Source organism: Manis javanica, chromosome 1 (genome assembly GCF_040802235.1).
Source record: "Manis javanica isolate MJ-LG chromosome 1, MJ_LKY, whole genome shotgun sequence".
Taxonomy (NCBI): domain Eukaryota; kingdom Metazoa; phylum Chordata; class Mammalia; order Pholidota; family Manidae; genus Manis; species Manis javanica.
In genome coordinates, this window is record NC_133156.1 from 52,872,451 (window position 1) to 52,879,238 (window position 6,788).

The 6,788-nt window shown below is 43.1% G+C and overlaps 1 pseudogene; it reads right to left on the reverse strand.

Annotated features, from left to right (window-relative positions):
• Positions 1–2,779: 2,779 nt before the first annotated feature.
• LOC108398725 (glutathione reductase pseudogene) lies at positions 2,780–3,773 on the reverse strand (annotated as a pseudogene).
• Positions 3,774–6,788: the final 3,015 nt, after the last annotated feature.

The following is a 6,788-nucleotide window of genomic DNA, read 5'->3' on the forward strand; positions in this document are numbered from 1 at the left end:
CCTCAGCAAGAAGTTGACATCTGAGTTAAGATCTGAGGAGGTGAAGGAGTAAGCCATGGAGTATCTGGGGGAAGAACAGTCCAGGCAGACACCCCAGAACAGGAATACGCTCTCAGGGGCAAGAAACTGTAAAGAAAGAAAAAGGTAAAACTGTCTTTATTGTCAGACACCATGATCTGTATGTACAAATTCCTAAGGAATCTAAAACAATATGCTATTGTTTTAGAGAACTAATAAACAAATACAACAAGGTTACAGAATACAAGATCAATATGCAGGAATCACTTGTATTTCTATATGCAAACAATGAACAAGCTGAAAAGGAACTTAAGAATTTAATTCCATTCCTAATAGTATCAAAAAGAATAAAATACTTAGGAATAAATTTTAAAAAGGAAATGCAAGACTCCTACACTAAATATTATAAAACTTTACTGAAGGCAATCAAAGAAGATCTAAATTAGAGACGGTCCATGTTCTTGGATTAGAAAACTAAATATTCAGATGGCAGTATGCCCCTACCTGATCTATAGATTCAACATGATCCATATCAAAATTCCAGAAGGCTTTTTTCCCAGCAATTGGCAAGCTGATCCTAAAATTCATATGAAATGAAAAATGCCTGAAATAGACAAAAACTTCTTGAAAAAGTACAAGGTTGTATGTAGGACCAGCACTTCTTGATTTCAAAATTTACTAAAGCTACAGTTGTCAAGACAGTGTGATACCAGAATAAGGACTGCAATAGAGATCAGTGGAACAGAATTGAGAGTCTAGAAATGAACTCTTATGTTTATGGCCAATGGATTTTTTTTTTTGAGAGGGCATCTCTCATATTTATTGATCAAATGGTTGTTAACAACAATAAAATTCTATATAGGGGGGTCAATGCTCAATGCACAATCATTAATCCATCTCAAGTATGGCCAATAGATTTTTAACAAAAGTGCCATAGCAGTTCATTGGAGGAAATGCTAGGCTGTTTAACAACTCTGTCAGTTGACTACCCATCTACATGCAAAAGGAAAAACTTAGACCCTATCTTATGCGCTACACAAAACTTAACTCAAAATGGATCATTGACTTCAATGTAAGCTGAAACAATAAAACTTTTAGAAGAACACGTAAGAAAATATCTTAAAAACCTTGGGTTATGCAAAAATTTCTTAGGATGATTTATAACAGAAAATATTAATATATTGATATTAATCAAGATAAGTATTTTGTACTTAAGAGCTGCCATTAAGAAAATGAAAAGGTAAACAATAGACTAGTATAAAAGATTTGCAAAATCAGATCTCACGAAGGGCTAATATCCAGTATTTACAAAGAACTTCTACAACTCAATAATAAGAACACAAACAATCTGATCAAAAAATGAACAAAAGATATGAATAGATATTTTTCCAAAAAAGATACATGAAGAGCTAATAAGCACATGAATAGATGCTCAACATCATTAGTCATTAAGGAAATGTGAAATGAGACCTATATCCACATACTAACTAGAATGACCATAATAAAATGTTTTAAAAAGCCAGATAACAACAAATGTTAGCTCAGAGGTGAAGAAACAGAACCCTCATACATTTCATGAGAAATAAAATGGGGCAGCATCTTTGGAAAATAGTTTGGTGGTTCCTCAAAAAGTTAAACATAAACTTACCATGTGACCCAGCAACTCCACTTCTTGGTATCTATCTAAGAGAAACGAAAACTTACGTCCACACGAATATTTGTGTCAGTGTTCACAGCAGCCTTATTCATAATAGTTCCAAAATTAGAAACAACCTAAATGCTCATCAGCTGATTAAGGGGTAGGCAAAATTTGGTAAAGCCATACATCAGAACACTACTCAGCAATAAAAAGGAACAAATGGATGACTGATGGTAGCATATATAGGATGACCCTCAGATGTTACAACTAAGTGAAAGAGCCCAGACACGAGAGAGCGCTGTGTCTGACTCCTCTTACATGGCATGTCCAAAAAAGGCAAGTTGATAGAGACAGTAAGTACATTAGTGGTTGCCTAGGACTGGAGTAGAGCAGGGATTACCTGTAAATGGACATGAAGGACAGATCTTACTGGGGGCTCCTGAGAACATTCTCAAATTGATTTACTCGGATGGTTCCACCACTTTGTAAAGTTACCAAAAAAGCACTGAATATACCAAAAAAGTAAACTTACATTGGGTAAATTTTATGGTGTTTAAGATATATCTCAATAAAGCTACTTTTTAAAAATATAATGATTTAGTTCAAGGTTCAGGTTCACACCTGACCCAGGAGTCCTTCCTGGGTTGTGATAGGCTGGATAGATGCCACCCTTTTGCCATAGATCACTGTGGGTCCTAGGAGCAAACTACAGCCTCTGTGTCACATCAGTATTGGTTTACGTATTGGGCTCTTCGCTTTGGTGTAAGATTCTAGAGGAAAAATACTTAGTGTTTACTCTCAGAATCCTAGAACAAAGTCCAGCTTAAATAGGACTCAACCAGATCTCGCTAATTAATGAATAAGTGTGAGTGGACAGGCAGAGGCAAGCAGAAAGAGAATCTGATTTCATTGGTGAGGACTTTGAGCCCTACGTGAGTGTGAGAATAATAAAAATGAAAGACATAGCCTAGCAAAAGTACATTGTACTTAATGTGATTTTTATCCTATAAATGAGAAAATGCTGAACAAAAGGAATAAAAGTCCACCTGCATGTGAATGACATGAGCAAGCAATTTATTCTTTCTTTTAAAATGTTGGCAAAGAATAGAAAGTAAGGAGAGAGAAAATATAGGTAAGTGAAAACCTTGGTTGGGGAATCTGACATATCTGGAGGATAAAAACAGGACTTTTTTTTTTTTTTAGGTTCTATTATTTACTGAAAATTTCCACTAGTGGGTGATCCTTACTGCAACAATGAAATATATAAAACAGAAACAGTTCAGTAAATGTGATTCTTTGGTTCATTTCAAGATGTCTAACGGTCTAGCTGCCAAACACACAAGTTCCTGGGTTCTCAGCGAAGGGTAACCAGTTCTTCTGATGATGTAGGGTGAATGGCAACCGTGTTATCGAAGTCGGCTTTTGTTGCTCCCGTTTTTACTGCAATGGCAAAACCCTGCAGCATTTTGTCACACGCTATTCCTTGCATATGGATCCCAACCACCTTTTCCTCTTTGTCAACACAGACCATTTTCATCACACATTTTGTTTTCCTTTTGGTAACTGCATGATACATTGGGGTAAAGGTGGTTGAATAGATCTTCACATTTTCCTTTCCATATTTATAAATGGCCTCATCTTCCGTGAGTCCCACAGTCCCTATAGGGGGGTGGCTGAAGACCACCGTGGGGATGTTGTCATAGTCTAACTTGGAATCTTCCTTGTATTTAAAAAGCCTATGGGCGAGTTTTCGACCAGCAGCTATTGCAACTGGAGTGAGAAGAGCTCTTCCACACACATCCCCGACCGCATAGATGCCTTTTACGTTAGTATTCTGGAATTCATCGACTAGGATATGACCTTTGTCATCAGTTTGAATTCCCAGTTTGTTTAAATTCAGGCTCCTGGAGAGAGAGAAAGAGTGAGAGAGGGAAGAAGGAGGAAGGGAGGAAGCCACAAAGCACCTGTGGGCAGAGCAGAAGGCAGCTGGAGCCCTGGGGCTCCATGGGCAGCAAGAGGACTTGGACTCCTCTCGGATTGGGGCAGGGGCATGGAGGCTGCTGGCAGAGCCATGACAGGGAGGACGTGTGTCAACAAGGTAATAATAGCACTCACTTCACTTGAGAGCATGAGGATGAGCTAAGCTCACAGTTCCATCTCAGCACAGACACCCAATAAGCACCAAAGCTGCTGGCTGGTTAGTGTCATGATCACTATATTATTCCCCTGACACTGCTGGCCCAGAGAGGTGAGACATGCCCTCGCTCAAGGTCACAGCTGTCCATCTCGTGGTCTGGGAGCTGGGCTAAGCAAGGGTCTGCCCCTTGGGGGAAGCCCAAGGGCAGTGGACAGCTCCCAGAGGTGCTGGGCAGTGAAGCACAGGCAAGAGAATAGGCTGACTGTGCTGCCTACCACCTTAATTTCTTGGCCTCTGAACCTCTGTCCCTCATTTGGGGATGGGAGAGTAGCATGGATACTTCCTACAGGGGTCACTGAGGGGATGGAATAAGGCAGAGCCAGTGAACTCTCAGCCCAGGGCTTGTCTCACAAATGGTGCTGTTTAGTCAGGGTCCTTTATTTACTAGATATTTATTGACATGAGGTGCAGGCCACACCAGCCAAAACACTGAGGATGCAAGGTGAACAAGAGGCACTTCAGACTGTGTGCACACACAGACAGACATACAGACACATACACCACATACCAGGTGTCCTGGGCACACACACCAGGAATAAGCCACCAAATTCCAGAATGGGGTATTTATGAGATTCTTTCTGTAGGAATGAACACAGTAGGTGACACTTGGCTTACTTGCTCAAGGATAATAAACTGGAGAGGCTCTTCACAGGACAGACCATCATTGCATTCCTGGAAGTGGCATCTTCCAGTCTGGTATTGACAGTTTTCTTTTAGTAACTAGAGTGAAAACCTCCAGCCCGTCTAGATCCGTGCCCTGGCAAAGTCACCTTCCTAAGGAGAAAGAGAATATGGCTATGGTAGATAGTATAAAGGGGTATTTCTCTGACAAAAAAAAAAATTTGTTTTCATTTTCCCAAACAAAAAGCAGCACTTCAAAGCAGAGACTCCTGGCAGCATTAGCTCCCACCCCACATACCACATGCAGGCCCAGCTCCTACTCCCCACTGCTGACTGGAGCCTGGGCGGAGCAGGAGGCGTTTCTCAGCCCTGGCTCCACACTGGAATCACCTGGGACCTTCAGAATCCTGATGCCTGAGTCCCATCCACAGAGCTTCCAATGTAACTTGCCTAGGGTGGGGCCCGGGTATAGAGTCTTTTTAAATTCTTTCCAAAAAATCTAGTGTTCACCCAGGGCTGGAAACTACTGACCTAAAGGATTATCTTTAATGTCCAGTGTATGTTAAGAGAGAAAAACAAGTTCAGGGATCTGTATAGAGCCTGGTACACAGTAGGTGCTCAGTACATGTTCGTTGAATGATTGCAGTGTATAGACTGGCTTCCATACTCATCTTTCAAAGACCATGTGTATGTGTGTGGGCCTGTAGTCAATCATACAGGACAGAGCGGGTGAGGCCCCCAGCCACACACACACACACACACACACACACACACACACACACACACACACACGTCCTTCTGGAGGGTGGATGCAGGGAAGGCATTTCCACTTTTCGATGTACAGTTGACCCTTGAACAATGTGAGGGTTAGGGACACTGACACGCTGCACAGTAGAAAATCCTCATATAACTTTTGACCCCTCCAAAATTTAACTACTAACAGCCTGCTGTTGACAGGAAGCCTTACCAATACCATAAACAGTGGATTAGCACACACTTTTGTATATGTACTATATTCTGTATTCTTTTAATAAAGTAAGCAAAAGAAAAGGATTTTTCAAATTATCACAAATCTCCAAAAAATTTTCCAATATATTCATTGAAACAGATCCACGTGTAAGTGGACCTGTGCAGTTCTAACCCGCATTGTTCAAGGGTCAAATGTCTATGCTTCTTTAGCATAGGCATTTTTCAATCCAAGCACGTATCATTTTTATATTATTATAGAAATAAAGAAAGTGATCTGCCAGCTGTTAGAGAAGCCATGCTGAGCTTCTTTCACTTCCCTTTTCTATACCTATTCAAGGGACAGGAAATGCCCAAAAAAAGCCAATGGGAAGGAAAGGTCAAGGTGGCGGCTGAGTCAGTGAGCGAAAGCTGACAGGCTGCCTGGCTCAGCTCTCTAAAATCCCTTCAAAAGTCCCTATGCCCCTTTCAGGCCTGCAGCTTGGACCCCACAGTGGGTTGGGGTAACTGAGAAGCTGAGAGCTACTGGACCAGTGACTGGAGCAGGCCCTGAGGGCAGGGCTGAGGGGCTAGTGTCCTGGGCAGTCAAGCCAGCTGCCCCTCAGGAGCCCTGCCTGGGTTCTCCACTGGGTCATGGTCCTGGGGCTGAGTCATCCTGAGGACCTTATTCTGACACCCGGCCTGCCTTTGGATGTTTGAAAAAACCCCAGGCAGGGGACTGCGGAGAGCCCACTACGGGCTGCACCATCTAACATAGCCACCATACAGTGCTCCGAGTGCCGTATCAGGCTCCTCCTGCTGCTGCTGAGGACAGGAAGGCCGGCTCAGAGTGTCCGGGCCCTGGTCTTAAGCCACACAGGCCCTGTGGCCTGGGAAACCAGGCTGTGGTCAGACCTCCACTCATTCTATCCCAGGGATTCTGCTGATGGTCCCCCTGCTAGACACAAAAGCAGGGGCCCTGGTAATGTCTGTGACCTTAATGAGACCCCCAGGAACCCTAAAGCACAGGAAAGTACTGAGAAATCCCCACCCCAGCCATAAGAATGCCAAGATCTCAGCACGTGTACCCACCTAGAAGAGCAGGAACTGGTGTTCCTGGGGAACCTGCTCCATGCCAGGTGCTCAGAAAGGTTAAGTCTTCACCTGCGCCCAGGGTGGCAGTTCTATTATTTCCCCCATGTACAGACAAGAAAACAGGGGCTGAGAGCCACTTAGGCACATGATGAGGAACCCCGCAAAAGGGGCAGAGCCCGGCCCGAACTCGAGACCCTGATCCCAAGGCCCAGGTCCTACAGTGCTCACAAAGGACCTGAATGGCGAAGGTGTCGGGAGTCTTTCTTTCCAGCC